Source organism: Polyodon spathula, chromosome 5 (genome assembly GCF_017654505.1).
Source record: "Polyodon spathula isolate WHYD16114869_AA chromosome 5, ASM1765450v1, whole genome shotgun sequence".
Taxonomy (NCBI): domain Eukaryota; kingdom Metazoa; phylum Chordata; class Actinopteri; order Acipenseriformes; family Polyodontidae; genus Polyodon; species Polyodon spathula.
In genome coordinates, this window is record NC_054538.1 from 18,235,021 (window position 1) to 18,257,335 (window position 22,315).

The window sequence follows — 22,315 nt, forward strand, 5'->3', positions numbered from 1 at the left end:
CATTGCAGGACATTTCTAAGCGTGGTCATTCTAAACCTCCAAGAAGCGAAATGCTGCAATTGGGAAAGTGAAGGGATTTTCTTTCATGCAGTTCACACTTTTTCCTGGATACTGAATTTGTAAAACTGAAAATGTTGGGCATAATTATGATCTCGTGTATAGCACACATTTACTGTATGTGCAATATAACTAATGTGTAAGGTATTGCATTTCCAGATGTACTGTATGCTAAATGTACTTCTGACATTGCTATACTTAATACATAATACAGAAACCCTTAATGATCAATAAATCAATCATCAAACCATGGTTACGTATACACATCATCATCCCATGTGTCCAGTGACTTTTGAATCACCCTGCACGGAATACAGAATACTTGAACCATAATTTAAAAGACAACTATATATAAATAGTCGTGTTCATGTAAATATATTAACTGGCTCATTTAAAAGGGAACACCTTGGTATCTACTACAGCCCCTCAGAAACACTTCTATGGCTACCCAAGGGTACCTGGTACCCCTTTTTGGGAACCTCTGCTATACAACATTTAGTTGAAGCTTCTACCATCTTTAATAAACAAACATAAAACATTAAAGCCAAAAGTTAAGCTTTTAATGAGTTCCCTGGAACTTCAAAAGCACTTCACTTGCATTTGTTTTTACTAATATGCCCAAAAATACAGTAACCCTACAAACATATTTTACAGCAGTCCAGTCATAAAGACACTATCGCATTCCTGCGCTACATCAAGCAATCGTTTGAAATATCATTGTATATTATTAATTAAATAGATGCTTCTCAATACATCTATCCTTTTGCCCGCTCCTTGGCAGACTGTCTGCAATCCTCAAAATAGCAAGTTCTAGTTTCTGCCAGAAACTGTGTCTGAGAAAAAGAGCTAATAATTAAGACTGCGTCACAATCCCAATAAAAATCGTAAAGATTGATGGGACAGCCATTTGTTTTGACAACATAACAACTGCAAATCCTTTCTTGCTCTAATATAACCTCTGTATTTAACCTCCCAAACTGTATCCCATTCCTAATTCAAAGCAGGACCTGCAGGTCTCTTCCACAGCAAAGTGCAAGCAGGTTAGCAAGCGTTTCAGTCGAATACGTTTCTCATTTTTTGCATCGCTTGACTTACTGTAAAAGACGCAGAGGGTTCAGGGGTTTCCTGAGACAGTTCCTTGTTTGGAGTTATGAAGACAGTAAAACATGACTCACAGATTGACTAGAAAGTCTGGCTAACGCTTGCATCTGGTTTAGGTTTAGAAGTCTGCACACTGAGCATATGCTGCTTTTAACCCTTTCTCTATTGGCTCCATGTCACCTAGGCTACCAAGTGAAATTCATCACGGTTTTGGGTAGACAGTATGTACTGTATACAAGTCTATGTACTTAATGTTACGTACTTATGCAACATATACATATGTACAAAAAAAGTGCCCACAAGGCAGGACAATCTGACAGTGTTCCTGCGTGTCTGTGTGTGTCTCTTCTAGGCCTAGCAATTTTGAAACCTGTTATCAATTGCTGCAATAAATGCCAGGAAGATAAATTAGTGGGGCAGATTAGTAAAAGGGTGCTGGGTATAGTTCCCATTTCTTTATTTAAATTGAAGGATTTTCTTTGTTAAATCAGCAAAAACATGACTGAAATCTAGAACCATGCCAGAATAATATGAACACCTAAAAATGTTTTTTGTTGTTGCTGGACTAGTGTGTTCAGCATCGTGTTGGTCGGCTGTTGATTTTCTTTTGTGTATTGCACAAATTGTCTGAATTATTTTTGTGGATTTTACAGCTCTCTTGCTCTTTAGACAAAATTCCTGCAGGGCATGTAAAAACATGTTAAAAAGAAGATAATGAAGTCTGGTAACCATTTTAAATGTTTTAACAACTTCCAGGCTTAAACTCTGTGTTCAAAGTTTTTGTGTTGAAGGTTGCTAACTTTACATTTACATCAATATTTACACATGAAATTTAGAAGAGGGTAATTGTTCGCAAGCTGTCCACGGAGAAACCAGAAATAGCAAATTGACACTTGGCACTTAATTTAGGCGCTATTGTATTTGTCTGGGAAGTTATTAATAGTACTACAAATACCCTGGTTTATGAAAGAATGGAAGGATGAGCTCCTCTCCCAATTGATTTAATATCAGTCATTATATGGTTGTACCTCCTCACCAATAACGGAAACACCCTGCCCTGAACTGTAATATCCTAAATATCACAAATACAAAATTCTGATCAAAACTCATTTTATAAACACTATATAAAAATAGGGTTTGTTCATTTTTAAAACTATATGTATATATATATATATATATTATATATATATATATATATATATAGTGTATATATATATATATATATATACACACACACACACACACACACACACACACACACACACACACACTTTGGAAAACAGCAAGTGCCAGACTTATTTGAATTACCTTATAAACCTGGAACAGTTATAATAATAGTAATAATAATAATAGATTTATATCGTGCCTTTCATAGTGGACCACCATCACAAAGCGCTTTATAGAGGTAGGCTGTGAATTGTGCATTATATGCAGAGTCACTTACAATAGGATTAAATATGAATACAAGAATGCTCACATAGTCTTCCAAAACATGCCTAAACACAATGCTGCTCTCTGATATTCACAAAGCATTTACACAATTTTAAAGCTTCTGTTTTAAAGTGCTATTCATATTCCACCACTGAGATGCAGTGCAGCAAATCATTATGGATTGGAATTAAATTTGCTTATGTTGCTGTTATAATAAATAAATAAAATTGACATCCACCAATTGTACGCTGTCAATTAACTATGGGAAGTGTTTCAACATGATCACATGAATGAAAGCTATTAAATCAATGATGACAGTTGCATATTACATTGTACAAACTTGCTTCCTTTCTTGTGTGGCTATTTATTAGTCTGCAAGTACAAATGTAACAAACTACTTTAAAAAAAGGCATAGAGAAACTGTTTTCTAAAATAAATTAGAACTGCAGTGTAGTGTATAGAAATGCAAAGAAGAATTGATTTTTGTAATACACGCTGATGGTAGAACAACTAGACACCAGAGGGGAAAAAAAGTAGCCTACAAGCACATTTAAATTAATTGAATTATTTGCAAAACTAAATTACACCTTAAGTAAGTTACCAGAAAATGTACTGAAGGTGACGATTGTACAAAAGTGCTATTACAGCTGACAGACCTGACACATAAGAGTACTTTTCCCTGGTCTGCGGTTCAGCCATACACACACAGTCACACACACACAGTCACACACACACACACACACACACACACACACACATACACACACACACACACATCACTCTGCAGTTTGAGTCAAGCCATGGGGTAGGTTCTAGGGCTACCAGCATGTAATGACAATGTAACAGCAGTAGTCCCTTTGGCACTACTGCATTGAAGGGGGGTACTACTGAAAAGCTGGAGAGATCAAAATTGGGTTGGGTTCCATTACAAACTATGCGTCACTTAAGCACTTATCACACTAGCAGGGTCCAGACCTGGGTTCTGGCTATCCGGGTCACAATCATGTAGTGTGGAACCACGTACCTGGGTCGTACCTCAGGATGTTGGTCGACACGCTTTGAGTGAGACAAAATGCATGACAGCTGATAAAATAACAAACAGCCACGCCTGCGTAAAGGTTTCCCTTCAGCAAGGCCCGTTTTAGTTTTTTCTTTTTAGCCATCTTTTTGTTGCATGAGACACACCATGAGCCAGACTGCAGCAGGGATGAAGAAACATTTGCTGTAATCAACATTTGGGTTGACGGTTCAATCCAGGGAAGCTTGAACGGAAGCGTCTGTAACAAGCTGCTTCCATGGCATTGATACATGCTTTGTTTACTTGCGTTTGTCATCCAGGTCAACCCTGCTTTATCAAAAGCAGAGTGAAATCGCGTAGCCGACCCGCATTACAGTAGGTTCTACCGAGAACAGCATGCCAGTGTGAAAGAGGCTTTAGTTTAGCAAAGACAGGATGGGACTCCTACACAGCTGTGATATTTGAAAGCAATTGGTGGAGCCAAAACCTGTAGGCACAGAAAAGCCTCTCTGCTTGTGTCTTCTGTTATTAGTGTCTGGTAAATAATAGGGTAGCACTGATTTTAACATATCTTTTAATAAAGCAATAGGTGGTATTGTGTTTCCTAGAGTAAGTATTTTGTTGTGACAAAGTGGGGATGTTGACAACAAATGGAACAAGTAACTTTTGGTCTGTTTAAGCAGTCCAGACTTCCCACTGAAGTCAGACCGAGATATTCTTGTGTATTCAGAATCTGTATGACATTTGTTGGAGAACCACTTGTACGGCTGCACATCAGATAACACTTTTCTGGTAGATCACCACACTCATGTGCAAGAGGGCTAGAGGTGGCCAGATCCTTAAAGCATATCATTAACCAGTCTACTTCATCCATCTCACAGATTCAAGAAAGAATCTTGTGTTACCCAACAACAATTATCCACATACTAAAAAGGGTTCAATAGTGAGGTAATATACTTTTTTTTTAAACCAGGAAAAAACATTAACTATCAATGCAATGAGGGCACCTAAAGACGAGTGATCTTGTAAGAGACAAAGCGCTTACAAGTATAACCCTATTCCCTATGACAATCTGATCTGTATTTTATTTATTTTTTAAAAGACTCAAAATGCAAAGGTATGCACAAGTTTGTATAAAGTTAGAAGGAGGATTACACCATAAAAATATGCCAATTTAACAGTGTATAAATCTGCTACTATGCAGTCACCACCTCTGTCTCCAAGATATGCGGCAGTGACAGCATGGCTGTGGCAGCTTTGAAAAAGTACTGCCAGAGAAGGTTAATTGTTCTTCAATAATCCCCATGTTCGAACTTGACATATGGCAGTTTCCACCTTCTAATCCCTGACAATGAAATGTGATTTGGGGCACCTGGGTGGTGGGGGGCAAAAGGGAAAGATGCAACTTTCTTTGAAAAGCCTCTCTACTAAGACTGATTGTTGGGCAAATCAGAAATGTGTAGACACAAGTACAAATTGGGGTTTTTTGTTCACCTCCATGAAGGAATCAATGATCCCTGAACTATAGAATAATAGAAAACAGTTCTGTACCAAGTATGAAGCCAATATCTCAAAAAATGTTTGAAAAAAAAAAGCCAAATGAACTGTGGTAGCTGTATTAGGCCACAGGTCAAAGTGAAGGATACTGTACGATAACCCACAAGGGGAATATTACTTCTATCACTGCATGTGTTACTGGGAGCAAAGTGGTTGAAGGAATATAGCAAGAACGGATCTTAAATACTTTAACAGACATTCTTCTTTCGCAGAACTGTCATAAATAAAAAAGGGTGATTAACAAGAGCTTGCCCAGTCACTGGAAAAACCATAAAACTATCATCAGCTAAAATACTGTCACTGAAACTGTGACATTTTACAAGTAGGCAGTCTAAAGCAAGCAGACTGCAACAAAGTGAACATGTCAAGATTACAAATATATATCACAAGCAGGCCAAGTATTCTATATCTATGAAAGTGAATCATTATTTTTCAATGAACATTTAGCAGAACATTAGGAAATTAACCAGATTTAGTTACAACGCTGTAAATCAGTTTTAAAAGAATAAAATAGAGTAACCCTGTAGTTTTATACCAACGCTCTAAATGACCAATTCAGAGCTAGAATAGGATTGACGTTTTCATGCAGAAAAAAAAAAAAATGTAGTTCCTTTGAAAATATGAAAATCAGGAGCCTTCCTCAGATTATAGTTTGTACATTATTAATTATACATTTGTGCTACTAAATGTAATATAAGCACAATAAAAGTCCTGTAGAGCTTTGTGCTTGGATATCAACACACCAGTGTAAACCATGCCACAACTTACAGTAATAGCATGTTTGAATTGATTGAATTTAATAGAAACATTTTGAAAGAAAAAAAGAAGTTCCAGTTAAAATTCTTTTCGCTGACCATGCTTCTCAGTTCCAAAAACAAAAAAAATTCCATCCTGTAGAAAATCTTTGATCTAGCACGTTTACATTAATGTGTGAAATTGTGCTGGATTTGATAAAACTTGTAAATCTTTGTGGGCAATATCAGGAATGTCATTCGGAAGCCTCAAAGTAATGGTTGTTGCGTGATGTGTTTGTTTTTGCAGCTGACATACGCTGTCTGGGACTCCTTTATGCTATTTATGTGGGAACAGGCTGGCTGCACAGGCTCAAGACATAGCAATGAAATTTGGCAGCTGGTGATCAACCTAACAGAAAACAGAAACAGGATTTTTTTGGAAATGATCTGTTAATGGCAAGCAATGGTTCTAAGATGTGATTAAGTGTTGGCTTGGCTTATAAAAGTGTAAATATCATTCCATTTAAGAAAATAAGGCTGATTATCTCAAATTAGCAACTAACCTATCATGGCTGTTTAGAGTGCATAAATAGGAACCCTATATCCCAGAGGAGGTTTTTTTTTTTTTTAAAACAGCTTATGTCAGAGATAGAAGTGTGGGCTCAAACCTACATGTTGACAAGGGATCTCAGTTGGGATTTTATGAAGCCCGGGAGGGGACATGAGAGAAACAAATATATATCTCTCTCATGTACACAACTTACTATCTGGAGGCCATGAGATACCTATATCGTGCACACAAGATATTATCTCAAGGCCACGAGATAGCTAGTCGTACACATGAGATAGATATTTTGTTTTCTCTCATGTCCCCTCCCGGGCTCCATAGGATTGAATTACCGTTGAGGTCTTTTCTTAGCTTGCGCAAATCCTTTTGAAAATCTTCAAACTTCATCTGAGAAGACTGGAAGAGGTCATGTGGTTCTGGGAGAGGGAAGAGACTGTTCTCTCTGCCAGCATCCTTTATATAAAAAAAGGATTGTTTTCTATTAATCTCAGATACCAGTATACAAAATAACATGATTTAAGATAGTACTTGATACCTGATAGCACTGCTTACTTTAGAACCACAACAAAACCTACCCAGTTGATATTTAAGCCCATACCTTTTAATTTTTTTAATTATATTTAGCATACTGTTGATAATAGAACTGATAGTCACCTAAGCTTTCAGCATTACTTCCCGATACGTGGGTAAAGTATTTGACATTTAGATAAACACGGATTAAAGGTCGCCTGGCTTGCCCATATTACAAATTAAGCTTTGATAATAAAGCCAAAGTATTTCAAGACCATGTTAATAAAGCAAAGGTATTTTTAGCCCTTTGGGAGATTTATGCTCAACTTATACCCAAGATATTGTCATGTTGGCTTTGTACAACACTGCCTTCATATCTGGCTAAAAACATATTTCTGATTGGTTTGCTTTACATCTACTGTTGAATATAACTCTGCGGCTCTTAAAACTCAACAAAATCACATTAAGAACTGTTGCAAATTACTAGAAAAGTAAAGAAAAAAAATCTAAAATCATCCTGTGCCAAGCCAAAATTGAGCCAAAATTTCCAGGCCCATCACAGGATTCCCAGTAGCATTGGGCACATTGTTTAAAAAATCTAATGCAACAGGAACAAAAAACAGAACATACCTCATCAAAGTGCCTTAGATAGTAGGCAATGATGTAAGATAAAAGACTTCTGCTGTTATCCTATATTAAATGGGGTGAAAAATAATTTTCAATGCCAATACAGCATATAAAACTATTTGAGTTTAAACTTTAAGTCTAAGTTAAGTTTTCAATCCATTCTTTCTTACTAGATAACATTAAATTGTGCAGTACAGTATCTCTATAATCTATATATAAAAACTGAAATATATGCATTATCATACAACTTTTACATTTAACTTGTAAATTATTATTATCAGTATAGTAAGTACATTGTAGTACAACCCATTCACTAGCATTAAAATTGCAGGACACGTGTTAAACACCAAGCATTATGCATTTTGTTATACCGATTATACATATGTTATGGTAGAAGTCTGAATATTGGCAAATTTTAAGATTTACTGGTAAATGTCAACATAAACATAACGCTTTACTTCAGACATTTACCAGTAAATCTCAAGAATAACCAAGTGCCTTTGGCTAATGACCAAATGACTTTCAGGAGTCCTGTGTAACTTCAACTACCACAAGAGTCTAGATGTTGAAATAAATAAATAAATAAATAAATAAATAAATAAATAATTTAAAAAAATACACAGAGAGTTGAAGTCAAAAGTTTACATATCCCTATGAAAATGTATAATTCCTAGAAATTTCTCAAAAACAAATAATTATTTAAATCTTTTGTCCTGCTCGGATATGCAGATTCCGATTCAGAGAGTGAAAGAAAATGACAAAATATGTGTTTTTTGCAGTTCTTTTTTTTTTTGGTCAGGTCTCCAGCTCCAAAAGTTTTGATTTTTGATGAAAATGTTAGGGTATAAGAGGAGTTATATTATTTTAAATTTTGCTCTTGTTCATGAGGCCAACATTTTGTTTTCAGTTTAAAAAAACAACCTGAAAATCATATATCTCTAGTAAACCATGACATGTCTGTTTATAATTGGGACTTCATAAGATTGACCGTAACATTGTCTTTTCAATTTGTGAGTGGGAAATATGTTTATTTTATCTTTTAAAAACTTTTAGCCACTTGCCTGATTTGTTGTGAGGGGGCTTGTGACAGGAGTGAAAGGAGTCCCTCTTGTAATTCGCCCTCCCGACTACTGGCAGCGCTGTGCAGGAAGGACCGAGACTGAGGAGAAAGGCTGAGTCAGGGTTGGGGCAGAAGCCACAGTGGTAGCAGCCATCTTAACTTGGGGCAGGACCTCATGATCGAGCCCCATTATTGGAATCAGCTGTGCTGCGCTCGACGATTGGCTAAGGTGTGGCAGTGCACTGATTGCAGTGGTGGGGCTCGGCACTATTTAGGCTGTGGGGTTCTGCCATTCGGTCTCCGTATCCTGAACTGAGACGGTTGTGCTGTGTGAGCTCTGTGAGTTTGTTTGTTTTTGTTTTTTCTGCCTCCGAGCCCGGACTATCCTGCTTGGGAAAGGGAGCCCAAGCCACCTGCTGTTCTGTTTCGATTGTTTGTTTTCATTGCAAGCCTCTGCTTACCACAGCTGATAACAGAGGTAGTTTTTTTTTTGTTCACTGCAATTGTGTGAAAACCCACTGCTCGGGACTTTGTACTTTTGGGTGTGCTGTAAATAAAAATCCAACCCCCAACTACGTGTTTCCTGTCTCCATCACTTCCGGGTCACGTCACGTCCTCCCATAACCCACCACAGGGCTCTTTTGTGAGGTTCTTTTGTTCTCATGAAAAAAAAATGTACTCTGGCAAAAAAAGATTGTGGACGCCACAGCCGAGTCCTCGAGAGAGGTTTGCTCAAGACAGACAGCACTTCCCGGGGTAGCAGTGTGAGGCACCTCCCTTACATTTCAATTGCTGTTCGAGTTAGAAATACAAGACGCCTCATTGTGTTCCTCTGCTCCCCCTCCCTGAAAAAATAACAATTAACCTTTGCCGGGTCCTTGGCTAATAAGGGGCAGGCATGAAGCTGGAGTCTGTAGTATAGAGGTTAGCACGTTTGCCGAGAATGCCAAAAGATCAGTGGATCCAAAACTGGTAAAAGCTTTTTTTTATATTAATTATACTTTTATACTAACATAATTTATTAGTTTTTATTTCATGAGTTCATGAGTGCAAACATCCAAAATGCTAACAGTGTATTACATTTTATATATTCAATATTTTAATGGCTATAGTAAAATTAAATGTCCTCACTTGAAAATTATTAAATATTAAGTTCTTTCATATTTTTTAGCTGAGAGAGATGATACAGCTATAGTCAAAACATTTGCAGCAATTTTAATTTAACCATGTAAATCAAAGAAACTACAGAACAATATCGCAAGTGTCTACAGGAAGCCATAATAGTACTATTTAAAGCATGTTGGATATCAAAATGTCACATTTTGAAATTGTCAGTTTTTCGTTAAGTATGGAAAACTACAAAGAGGTACATAATTCAGTATGTTAACGTAGCATTATTCCACAGGTTTCATTCGATTGAGTGAAGCAAAATGGTTTAATTATATCGGGAGATGCAAAACTTTTGGCCATAGCTGTACTGCTAATTCACTGTATTCTAATAGATAAATTACAACTGCACATGCACTACTGGCAAAATACAATACATGTAGCCTTGACTTACGATGGTCTGCAATGTATAATGATTACATATGATGTAACTGCTGCTTGAAACTTTGTCTAAATCTCCACAATGCACAAATAGCATTCCACTCACTGTCAGCCAAAAGGCTAAAATCTGTTTATGTTCCACATTGAACAAGCTATACTTGTCATCTTCCTGCCTAACAAAATTCCATCAACTCCAAATATTACTAACGGATGGTCAAAATTCAGTATTTAAAAAAAAAAAAAAAACATGCTTTGGGGATACTAATTTAGTTCATAGAATTATTTTTTTGCTTCTGAGTTTTAACAAATTTGTACTGTGGGCTAGGTTTTGTCATTGTCATGCTGAAAGGTGAACTTCCGTCCCAGTTTCAGCTTTCTTGCAGACGGCAGCAGGTTTTCCTTAATGACTTCTCTGTACTTTGCTCCATTCATTTTCCCTTCTATACTGACAAGTGCCCCAGTCCCTGCCGACGAGAAACATCCCCATAACATGATGCTTCCACCACCATGCTTCACAGTAGGGATGGTGTTCTTTGGGTTCATTTTGACTGCGAGCATAGCAACCACTTCGATCAACAATTTCCCCATTCTGCAGCGTTCATTTAAAAATGCTTTTTGGAATGTGTCGAGTTCGACCCTGCTCGCATTTTCTCTCTGAAGCCACATACCTCTCACAGCGATTCTGGGAATCAGCGGGTCCCCGCTCTGTCCAGTACATACGAAGTGACTTGTCGTCCACTTTCCATTTTACTAGATAATTGCTGAAGGTAAGCACAGCAGGATCAGGGTTATGAGTGGGACTAGTCTTGTTTAGTTTTTGTACTCAGGCCTAGTTCTTCTTTTGCAACGTCGTCATCAGCACTGACAGTTAAACTGGCTAGATCTACTGTTGCTGTCGTTGCTGCATCGTCTTCATCTTGCAATGATTAAAACCCAAAATTCGATAATTTGGGTATTTTACAAAGCAAACTTTTTTCGCTTGCTTTTCTTTTTGTTTCTTCCGTTTAGCTGTGCTGCTCAGTCTCTCCATACTTGTCATTTGGCCTACTACTACAGTATAAAAGAATTCTAAGTCGTTCGTGGTTGCATCTATTTGACGTGAAAGATGCCAGCCCGCCCCCATATAAGGTCATGTTTTACATCACTCGTCATCATCCCTGTGTCTGTTGAGGGTGTGTGTTTGCGGCAGACAGCGGAGATAGAGAGTGGGTGGAGTTGTGGCACCGCACCGTGTTACTGTTTGTGTTTTAAATTAAGCGTTGGGCTATTTATTTTAGACCTTGAATTCCTGTCTCTTGTCTTTTCAGTCTTTGAGACAACATGTGAATAAACAATACTACTTTTATAAATAAAAAAAATAAAAAAATAAAATGCATTTTTCATGGACAAATGTCCTATTGGCACCCCCTTACACCCGGCCCTGCTTGCTATATTGCTTTACTTCACTGCGCAGGCTAGACAATCTGGAAGTAAGTTAATCTTCTCTGTGTATAAATGCACAATACATCTAAAAATATTAAGTACGGGTCATGCTGTTGCAGTATTTTGAGGTGTGTTTTTATGTTTTAAGAGTATATGTCATTTATAATACCGAAAAAAACATTTTAAAAAATACATTAATAAAAGTGTAAGCAATCGCATGGAAAAAATGCAATTAACCACACTGACACATGCGTATATCTCAAAATAATTCCAATAACGCAGCATGCATATAGCGTTTAGTACCTTGTGAGCATGTTCCGAATGGAAGAAAAAATATGTTATACACATATATGAAATTATTTAAGCCGACTTTCCAGTTTATTATTATTTTTTTGTGTTAAGTTTGTTTTTAGGTGTGTATACCTTTAAAGAAAAAAAAAAAAGACTGTCCTATTTCTTAATTAGTAAATATGCACACTTTTTGAAAACAGGATATAGTTTCCGGTAAGGGATTGGCCAGTAAGAAGAAACAGGTGAAGAAACAGGAGTAGAGAATATGAGAGGCTATACAGGTTGTGGATCTGTTGTTTTTCTTAATTTATTATAGCTATTGAATGTTTGAAATACATTTGTTAACCAGGTTCTCAGAAAAAGAAAAATGCCAATCAGTGGAATAAAATGGTTAATTGGTGAAAAAAAAATTCCGAATGATATCGGTATCATATCAAAATATCGATATTGGTGCCCACCCCTAATATATACATTAGCAGCTGGCTCTTTAAGCTAAAATCAATCAATCTATCTATCTATCTATCTATCTATCTATCTATCTATCTATCTATCTATCTATCTATCTATCTATCTATCTATCGCATGTCTCTGTATCACTTTGTCATAAATAAAGTGTGATTTTCTGTTGAAAAAAACTGACTGGGACTTGGCTCACCGTGAATGACAATGCCTCCTTGATTGAAGCTTCTCTTTTATTCAGAAAGCACGTTCGGGGGGGCGAGGGGTAGACTAGCTACTATTTTCTGTAATGATTACAACTGTAAACAGAAAAATGCTGAAGAGTTTTCTTCATTTGAGTCTTTATCTTTAATATTTCTTGGGGTCTAGTTGTTAATATCTTGTCCATAATAGATCCTAATATCTTTGATGACTTTTGTATTTTATTTGAGGCTATGCTACCTGTTTCTAATACCGATACATGGCTGGATGAATAACGACGACGTTTTTTTAACTACAAAAATCCCCAGTTGTGGAGCCCTGCCTAACAGTAATATACTTAGACGCGAGTATCTCCTTAAAGTGTATGCATCACATGAAGAATTTGTAAACGGGGAATTGAAAGATTCTGAGTCTGTTTGCGCTGTGTACAACGAGGCCACTGATGATCCAAACAATTGTGTTTTATTATCCCACAGTGCGTTACTACTGCTAATTCAGGGGAACTTACAGCTTACAGAGTAGATACACTGCATCTTGACGCTGTTAACCACACAACAGTAGGCCAGACTGTCATTAAAACGATAGCGAAGTATGGCATTGATTTTAACCTCATGTCTGCCTTTGTCACAGACAATGAATGTCACATCTTTACCACTAGATGCAATCCCTGATTTCACAAGCTGTAGAGATGAAATTGAATCTTACAAGCACCATGCCACTGAAAGTGACAAAAATGTCAATATTGTTGATGTCTAGGTGAGATCTGAAATCAGATTCCCAAACATGGCAAAAATTGCACGCTGCTTTTTGTCAATTCCACCAGACTCCGTGGATGCAGGACGAGCAGTTTCCACATATGGACAGGTTTTTGCACCACAAAGACAAACCATGAGTGTTGAAACTGTACAAGATGCACGATGTGGCCTTCAACAAATAACTAGTTCTCTGCTCATGGGCCGGCCAATTATTTTGTGTGTGTGTGTGTGTGTGTGTGTGCGCACGCACACGTACAGCACGCTAGATGGATAAAAAGTCACATACAATTTCTTCTTGTTTTTCCTTTTCTTGTTCTTCAGATTGTTTTGTATAGTTGATTCGCTCAAGTAGTACGATGTTATGTGGTTTTAAAATGTCATTATAATTTAATGTGTGTAAAGAAAAAAACAAAGTTTCGGTTTTGTCACTTGCACTTAACCCTGTTTTTAACATTTTGTTTTTCAAAGTCAGCATATCGCTATATAACACAGTCAGCTTAATTACTGTATGAACATAGCCTAAGTTTTAAACGTTTACAAAAGTTGACAATGTTGCCAAATTTGTCAATCAACCTTGCTTTGTTTTAATCTGTTTTGTCTGCTTGTTACTTTTTTTCAGCCAACACATTTAAATGACCCTTGTTTGTTACATTTTAAAAAATTGTTTTAAACATTACAATGTAAATGTTGACTCAGTAGCTACCATTAAATGTTAAAATGTTTCAACCTTGGTGATTTTCATTGATGCCTTATTAATTTTAGGCAACTTACAATATAAATTTTATTTATTTAATTATTTATTTTTTAAATAAAATGGCACTTCCGTGACAATCCGTGAAATGTATTGTTTGTTTTTTATTGTCATTCATAAGTTTCTTGAAAAAGTACCGTGAATTTTCCGTGGCCCTACATCTCTGCACTGGCTTCCAATGAAATAAAGAACTGATTTGAAAATTCTATTACTTCTGTTTAAAGCACTAAATGGAACGGCACCTGATTACTTATCAGTTATTGTCTCCCTATCGGCCGCAGTATTCACCGAGGTCAGCTGACAGTGGCCTGCTCTGCACTCCGAGGGTAAGGCTCAGGAAGAAAGGAGAGGCTGATTTTTGTGTTCGGGCTCCACACTGTGGAACTCTCTGCCTAAGATCAGAGGTTTGCCCACAGTGGCTACTTTTAAATCAAGGCTTAAGACTTATCTTTATAATTTAGCCTTCGGATTTTTTCTGACATGTCATGGTTATTTTAACGGTTTTATTTAATTATTTTTTTGATGTATTTTTATCCTTTTATGAGTGTATTTTTTTTTATTTTTTGTCCTCTGTTATTGTTTTATAAGATCCGTCTTTGTAATTGTGAACTTATGTGAAGAGCCTTGAACCTTGCAGCATGAAAGGCACTCTATTATTATTATTATTATTATTATTATTATTATTATTATTATTATTATTATTATTATTATAAGTTTATTAATTATTATTTTGTTAATGGAAAATGTGTATGCACAAATAAACATATTCTTTGACAATAATGATTATTTTGTTAATTGACAATTTATTTGCAGGAATAAATAAATTATTTGATGACATACCCGCATGTACCAATAAGCTTTGGTAAAATCGTAAGATTAAGTAAATGTCTGAAATTCTTCATAACTTTGGACATTTACCAATAACCATGATTAACCAGTAAACGACCGAAAAGCAATATATTTCTCCATCATTTCTGACATTTACCACCTTATCTGATATTTACCAGAAAAAACTATCAGATTCAGACTTTTACCGTAAAACACATACTGTTCACATTAATCCATTGCATTCAGGTTAAACGCTATTTAATTTGATACCTTGGAACAAAATCTGTGACATGAATGAACCGAGTCATACATGAGTACCACTGGTTTACATCTGGGAAAGGCAACTCTGGCCCTTCCTAACAAGGTTTTTGTTCCAAACATGTTCTTAATAGTTTAATTGTATCAATCAAGCCTCTAGTCAAGTCCTAAATATGTTCATTATCAAAGTTCAAAATGGTATTATACCCGTTGAACCTTGTGAAGAATTGTTCTCCGGGATCAGAATTGCCCATGCCTGCTTTAGTGTTTTAAAAAAATATACAGCATACAGTTCTGTACAGTATGTTCTTTTCTTTTTGGCATCCTAGTTTTATTACATATAACATTACTTAAATCTGATGTAGTGTATGTGCATGTAAGTGATACATGTTTATATTTCAAGTTACTTACACTGCTTTTAACATCTTTCAGCCTTGGAAGGATATCCAAAGCCAAGCTATCCGCCTTTCCTCGTGTCCTATTCCCCCCGTTCATGAAATTACCGAAGGCGAGCACCAAACCCAGCACCTGCATCACCCTCTCAGAGCTGTCCAAAGTCTATACAAATGAAAACATTAAAAGATTTAAGGTGTAAGCATCCACCTGGTGTCAATGTATGTACAATTGAACTGTTTATTCGATAACTTTATAAAGGTTCACATATTTGTTTGATGCACGTAAACTCACTGAGCAGACTTTCTGAAGTATTTCGAGCTTCCGTTGAATTGTGGCAATGTTTTCTGTGAATGTAGACTGAAACAGGATATGAAACACCCTCTGTGAAAAATTTGGGATTTGCGACAGTTCAAAGAGAAATCTAAAAACAAACAAAACAAAATGTTATCATATTGCATGTACTGTATGTTTTGGTGTTTCTTCTGGACAATCATGCCAAGTTGTTAGTATGACATGCTTATTTATGGACAGATTGATGTGTAACATATCATGTATGTAAAGACAGACAGGCATCACCATATATCCTGAGCTACAGAATAACCAAACCCAGTTTCTCTGCAGTTGCATAAGCTGTTCTCTATATAGTGTACTTGTACAACTGATGCATAGGTAACCCAATATATGTACCATACTTTCTGGTGAGTGGCACAACACTGTAGAAGTGCAAGGGTTAAACAAAAATCCTTAAGAACCTGAAGGGGTGATTCAGAGTTCGAACCTAGAGTTTGCAATAGAAGCAATGTGACTGCTATTTATAAAATCACTTACTGTTCTGGTTCATCCAATGGCTTTGCACTTTCTTTTTCTTTAGATGACTTCATGTGCTTTTCTATTTTATCCATTTCTTCTGCTTGTGCTCTCTGAAAAGAAATATAAAATATAATAGAAACACACATAAACAGCATCCTTGACATTTTGCCTTCAGTTTTTTTTTGTTGTTTGTTTGTTTTGTTTTTAACTTGCATGTACTATAACATTGTACTGAAAACAAATACATTGCAATGAAATTCAGTGCCTCATATTCAATGTTTAGGAAAGCAACTATGATGTACATCCAGGATCCAGGAGTAATATTTATTTCAGATGGAGAATTTGTTTTGTGCTTGAATTAAACCAAAATAAAATAATTACACATTACTACCATTAATAAGATTTGGTTAGATCTCAAATAAAAAAAAAATATGTTGTGTCGAAGTACATTTATAAGAAATATTTTTAATGAGAAGTTGTACCTATTATGTAGCAAATATCAAACTTCAAAAAGTAACACAGCTCCAATTGGGATTATTTGTTATGATCCAATATGTCATATACATATTTGAAAGTTTAATTTTCTGAAAGACTACTGTATAATTTAGGTTCTGATATTACACCCTTAATTATCATACCTGTATGTCATTGCACTGATCATTCATTCTTTTGTCACTTGGCAGCAGCGGTGAGCAAATATGTAGTAATTATTCTACTGTAAATATTATGGCGGTCGCATAAATCATCATCAAATAAATAGTACCTCTGTCATTGATTTCATCCTTTCCAGATATAAAGTAGTACATCTTCTTCAGCAACAGGTCCTAATGGGGGCTATACCTTTTTGATTATGGTCTAATTATGGTAAGCTATTCTACACCACTCTTGACCTTAGTAAGGGTGCTCTACAGCATACCACAATTTACACACTGTAGAAGCAAGTCACATTTATCTTTTCATAGAATACAAAGCAGGTTTGTAAGATAAATAATAAATACAAAAATAAGGTACATTTAACCTTTATTTCAATAAAGCTCTGAATTTATCAATATATTAATAAAATTTGCCTGGGGGCAACTTGTGATAGCTAGCTAGTTCCATGTACTTTGTTCTGCAAAACTGACCATATTCCTATACTATGCTGTTGTCTATGGCATATAATCAAATTTGAGAAGACCTAGTAAATGTATCAGATAAAATACTTATGAAAAAGTGTGCACTTTGCTTAAGCTTCCAGCCAATATTTAATAAGTTCCATTTTATATGTGGTTTTCAGCTAAATTGGCATGGCCACACATGTAAAAGTCCAAGACTTTTTTTTTTTTCCTTCAGATTTCGGTTAGGGTTTTCTTGCACATACTGTCAGCAGCAGACTTGGGCACATTGCCATGCGGTTTTGGCCACTGAAAAATGTAAAAAAAAATTCACCTGCAGCTCTTTGTCATTCAGTACTCACAATGTATATAATGCTTTAACATAACAATGTGTTGGATATACATGTGTCAAGGGATCAGTTCTTACGGCACCAGCCAGGATATTGAACCCAAATTCATTTCAGAATTGCAGCACTGTAAATTATGGAAATAACCAGTACTGTAAGAGGTAAACCACCTAAAAAGTACTGCTGGACACCTCAGACTTATCATGATCACGAAAGGAATTTTTTATAGCAGTCAATTGCAGTTGAAAACAGATTGCACCAGCAATAGCTGAGTGGTGGTCATGGACTTTGAGGCTGCATATCTCAAACTTTGTTGGTTGATGCTCAGTCGGCTGCCAGATAAAGCAAACACTGATTAAGTCTATCATAAAAGAACTTTATTCAAGAGTTCACCTAATACAAAGCAATTAGGAAGGAATCTCACCTTATCAGATTGTACCCGCAGTTTATTTGTGTATTAAGTAAGCAAAATATGACTGTATACTTTCCATAAAATTGTTTGGTAACACTACATGGAGTCTTTAATTACTGTGCACTTGCATAGTAGAGGCTTGATACATGTGTTCTTCCACAATTACAATGTTATGCATAGTTACAATGTACTTACTGTGTAAATCTTTTTTCCATGATATAACCCTAACTGTACTTTCATATAAAAGATTTACACATTAAGTACGTTGATACTATGCATGAATAACATTGTAACTAGGTCTTAATACATGTGTACTTACTAAGTAGCTATTATGTTAATACATAGTAATTAGAGGCACAATGTATAGTGTAACCCTTTTTCCTGGATGTCAAGGACTTTTTTTTACAAACCCGAGATAACCAGTGGCAACCAGTCATTATATGTCCAACACCCAGGACAATGGCTTGCCAATGAGAACCAAAAACACTACAATTTCCCTAACTCAGTGACCAAGCAATGTACATTTATAACATTATGATTGCATGACACTAAATAATGATCCAGTTCAACAACTTGGCTTAGAGATCTAGCATTCCGATCTAAACCTTACTATCAGTTTATCAGTTGCTGATACCGAGAATGAGAAATGTCTAAGTTACATGCATATTCTGCCTAGAAAAACAATACTTCAAACCTGGGAATTAAACACAGAGTGATTAGTATTCTGACCACTTCACCATCTGTCTGCAAGGGTAAGCTCTGTTCTTAATTTAGAGTGTTTTAAAGTGAAAATAGGTTTAATAAAAAACAGATTCTTTATTCCGGTAAATTTATGAATGAGACCAGTAATTGGAACACCAAGATCTTAGCATAAGATCAATAAATGTATAACTTTTTTTTGTTTGTTCTGTAGCTCTGATCTATCATTTCTGACATAATAGCGTGAGTGCAAGCAAGTGCTAAAGATCTCTAAAAATGTATGCAAAACATATCGCTATGTATAGATTTATTTATTTAATTTTTTTAGGTTTCTTGTACACACACTGTTGAATGGTATGATTTGTATGGCTTAAAATCACCAAGCAGACGTTACCACATTCGAGTAACGGCATACATTATACATTATACATTATTATAAAAAATATGTATATGTAGTTCAACCTTAATCTTTATTCCAGTTTTTGAATATAAATCTAATGGATTATAATGGTGATAGCAAAGTTTTTCTATGTGGTGTAAACAGCAAACAATATCTTCTCTTTACCTTAAATAAAGAACTCTTTTGCATATTATGCAACAGTATCAACTTGTACAATATACAAAAGTTCATTCAGACCAGACTGACTTTTTTCAGAGGACATTGTTTCTGACGTTATTTTCTGTAATAGTTTTTTTTTTATCTTTTTCATTTTAATAACACAGTTAAATACTAGCAACTTTAAAAATGGGTCTACAATGTTGCAAAAAGATTAATTCCCCCGATTGCTAATATTTTCAGTTTTAACATAATTTTTTCTATCTAGATGACCACTTGCGCTTAAAATCACCAAGCAGACGTTACCACATTCGAGTAACGGCATACATTATACATTATACATTATTATAAAAAATATGTATATGTAGTTCAACCTTAATCTTTATTCCAGTTTTTGAATATAAATCTAATGGATTATAATGGTGATAGCAAAGTTTTTCTATGTGGTGTAAACAGCAAACAATATCTTCTCTTTACCTTAAATAAAGAACTCTTTTGCATATTATGCAACAGTATCAACTTGTACAATATACAAAAGTTCATTCAGACCAGACTGACTTTTTTCAGAGGACATTGTTTCTGACGTTATTTTCTGTAATAGTTTTTTTTTTATCTTTTTCATTTTAATAACACAGTTAAATACTAGCAACTTTAAAAATGGGTCTACAATGTTGCAAAAAGATTAATTCCCCCGATTGCTAATATTTTCAGTTTTAACATAATTTTTTCTATCTAGATGACCACTTGCTCAGTACCTCCTGAAATCAGAATGTTACTTCTGAACCTGGGTTTCTGCTGGAGTTGTGGTTAATTTCTTCTTAGAGACAGACTGGAGTCTCAGTCTAAAATAACAAGAACCAAAGTTAATCCTGCTCCATTCTTTGTAACCTCAGGCTTTGTAACAGCCCTCCACTTCTTTTGATCACTGATTGTGACATATTTATACATATGACTCATATGATAAAGATATGTTAATCATCTACAATATTAATGTCTAATATTTCTGGCAAAAAAAACCCCAAAAACAGAGCAGATGAGTGAAGAATCTCTTTGGTATTAATAATTTGCTCTAACCATTAGAAAATAACTTGTGTCTAAGTAATTATTTGGGTGTTCTCTAGCATGTTACAGATTAACGATGATCTCCCTTATAAATTACTAGCTAAAAAATAATGCTGCTTTTGCTTCACTGATTTTAGATTGCACGTGCTCATATTTTACTTTCAGTGGTAGGAAATCATAACATGACTTAATGAGAAGCCAAGAGGCTTTTACAAGGTTTTAACTCCACAGTAAATAGCATACATTCCAGCACGTTTGTGGTTTGCATATTTGTTTTGATATTAATGTATTTTATTTTGAATTGCTTTGGAGGCTCACCAAACAATTTATATGCCAAACTGGAAAGTGCGTTTCCAAACATATGCACCCTACTAATATTCTAAGGAAATATTAAAAAGACAATGGCGCCATATGCTGTGCTTAGATCAAATAAAATTCCTTAAGATTAGGATTGTTTATGCTGAAAAGTCTGGCTCTGGAAGGGTAACTGTTCTAGGAATGAACTGCAATGATTCCATGGAGATTGGAGTCGAAATAAAGTCACTACCAAACACAAAATAGACATTACTTGTTCATATTGCCATTATTCACAAAATAGATTGACGAAAACAATGTTAAAGAACTGATGTTTGGATGTACTTATTTCATATGGTATAGGCAAGTGTACCTTGGGGTTAGTGAAAGTAAAGGGACTAACAGCCTGAATTATGTTTGCGAGATGTCACTCAGGTTAATTGTAAAATTCATACTAGCTGTGTGAATTTTTTAATCAGACATGACACCACTTCATTAATTCTCATTGACTATTTCCTGAAACTACAAGCATTGCAGTTAAACAAGTAAAGATATTAAATATTTTAACAATGCTAGTGTGTAATATATGTTATAAAATATATACACATATATATATATATATATATATATATATATATATATATATATATATATATATATATATATATTTATATTTTTGTTTTTTTTTTTGTAATTAAATTCCCGAACAAGTAACTTTGGGTGTCTGTTTCAAACAAAAAGTTACATTATAAATAGATGGCCGAGTCAATGACCCCTTTGAATGATCGCCTCATCCAAACGTTTAGCTGAAAGTCACGCTTTCCCATAAATTTGCAGTTTTTAATAACCAATGCACAAATAATGCCTGAGAAGAATTTTAGCTCACTTGATTAGAAAAAAACTGCCTACAAGTAGTTGCTCTGCTCATTGAATGATTCAGGGTTGGTTCAGATAACGAAGACATGGAGTTCGGCAGTTTAGGATCAGTTGATACAGACTCCGCAGTCTGATTGATCATGCTTTCCTGTTACGCTACAATCTTTTCTGTGTTTTTAGGCACTGCAAGAGCTTGTAACTTGGGCACCGTTTTTTTGTATTGAACATTTTAATGCTATAGTGCTACTTTGGATGTTAATTTATTATTTTGTGGTGTTTTCAAACTGGACAAGAATTTCTTACTTCCAGAGATTATGTACCTTTTATTTTTGTGGACCAAAAATTTAACACGTTTTATAATTTAAATGTAGTTACTTTTATTTTAGCATTTTCTACCTACAAATGTGGTTTGTCATGATGTGGTTTTGGACTGGATACTGGAGCTTTAAAGTTTAATGTTTGTTTTGTGAAAAGATTTGAAATGACAAAAACAGTGGACACACAGCAGCTTTGAGCTGTATTTCATGTTAATGGCACTTCTTGATTCTTTATCGTGACTGTGTTCTGTGCTCTACCTTAGAATTTTAAGCATG

General features: G+C 35.3%; 1 pseudogene; it reads right to left on the reverse strand.

Annotated features, from left to right (window-relative positions):
- LOC121315470 overlaps positions 1-22,315 on the reverse strand; it is a 175,481-nt pseudogene that overhangs the window by 24,195 nt on the left and 128,971 nt on the right.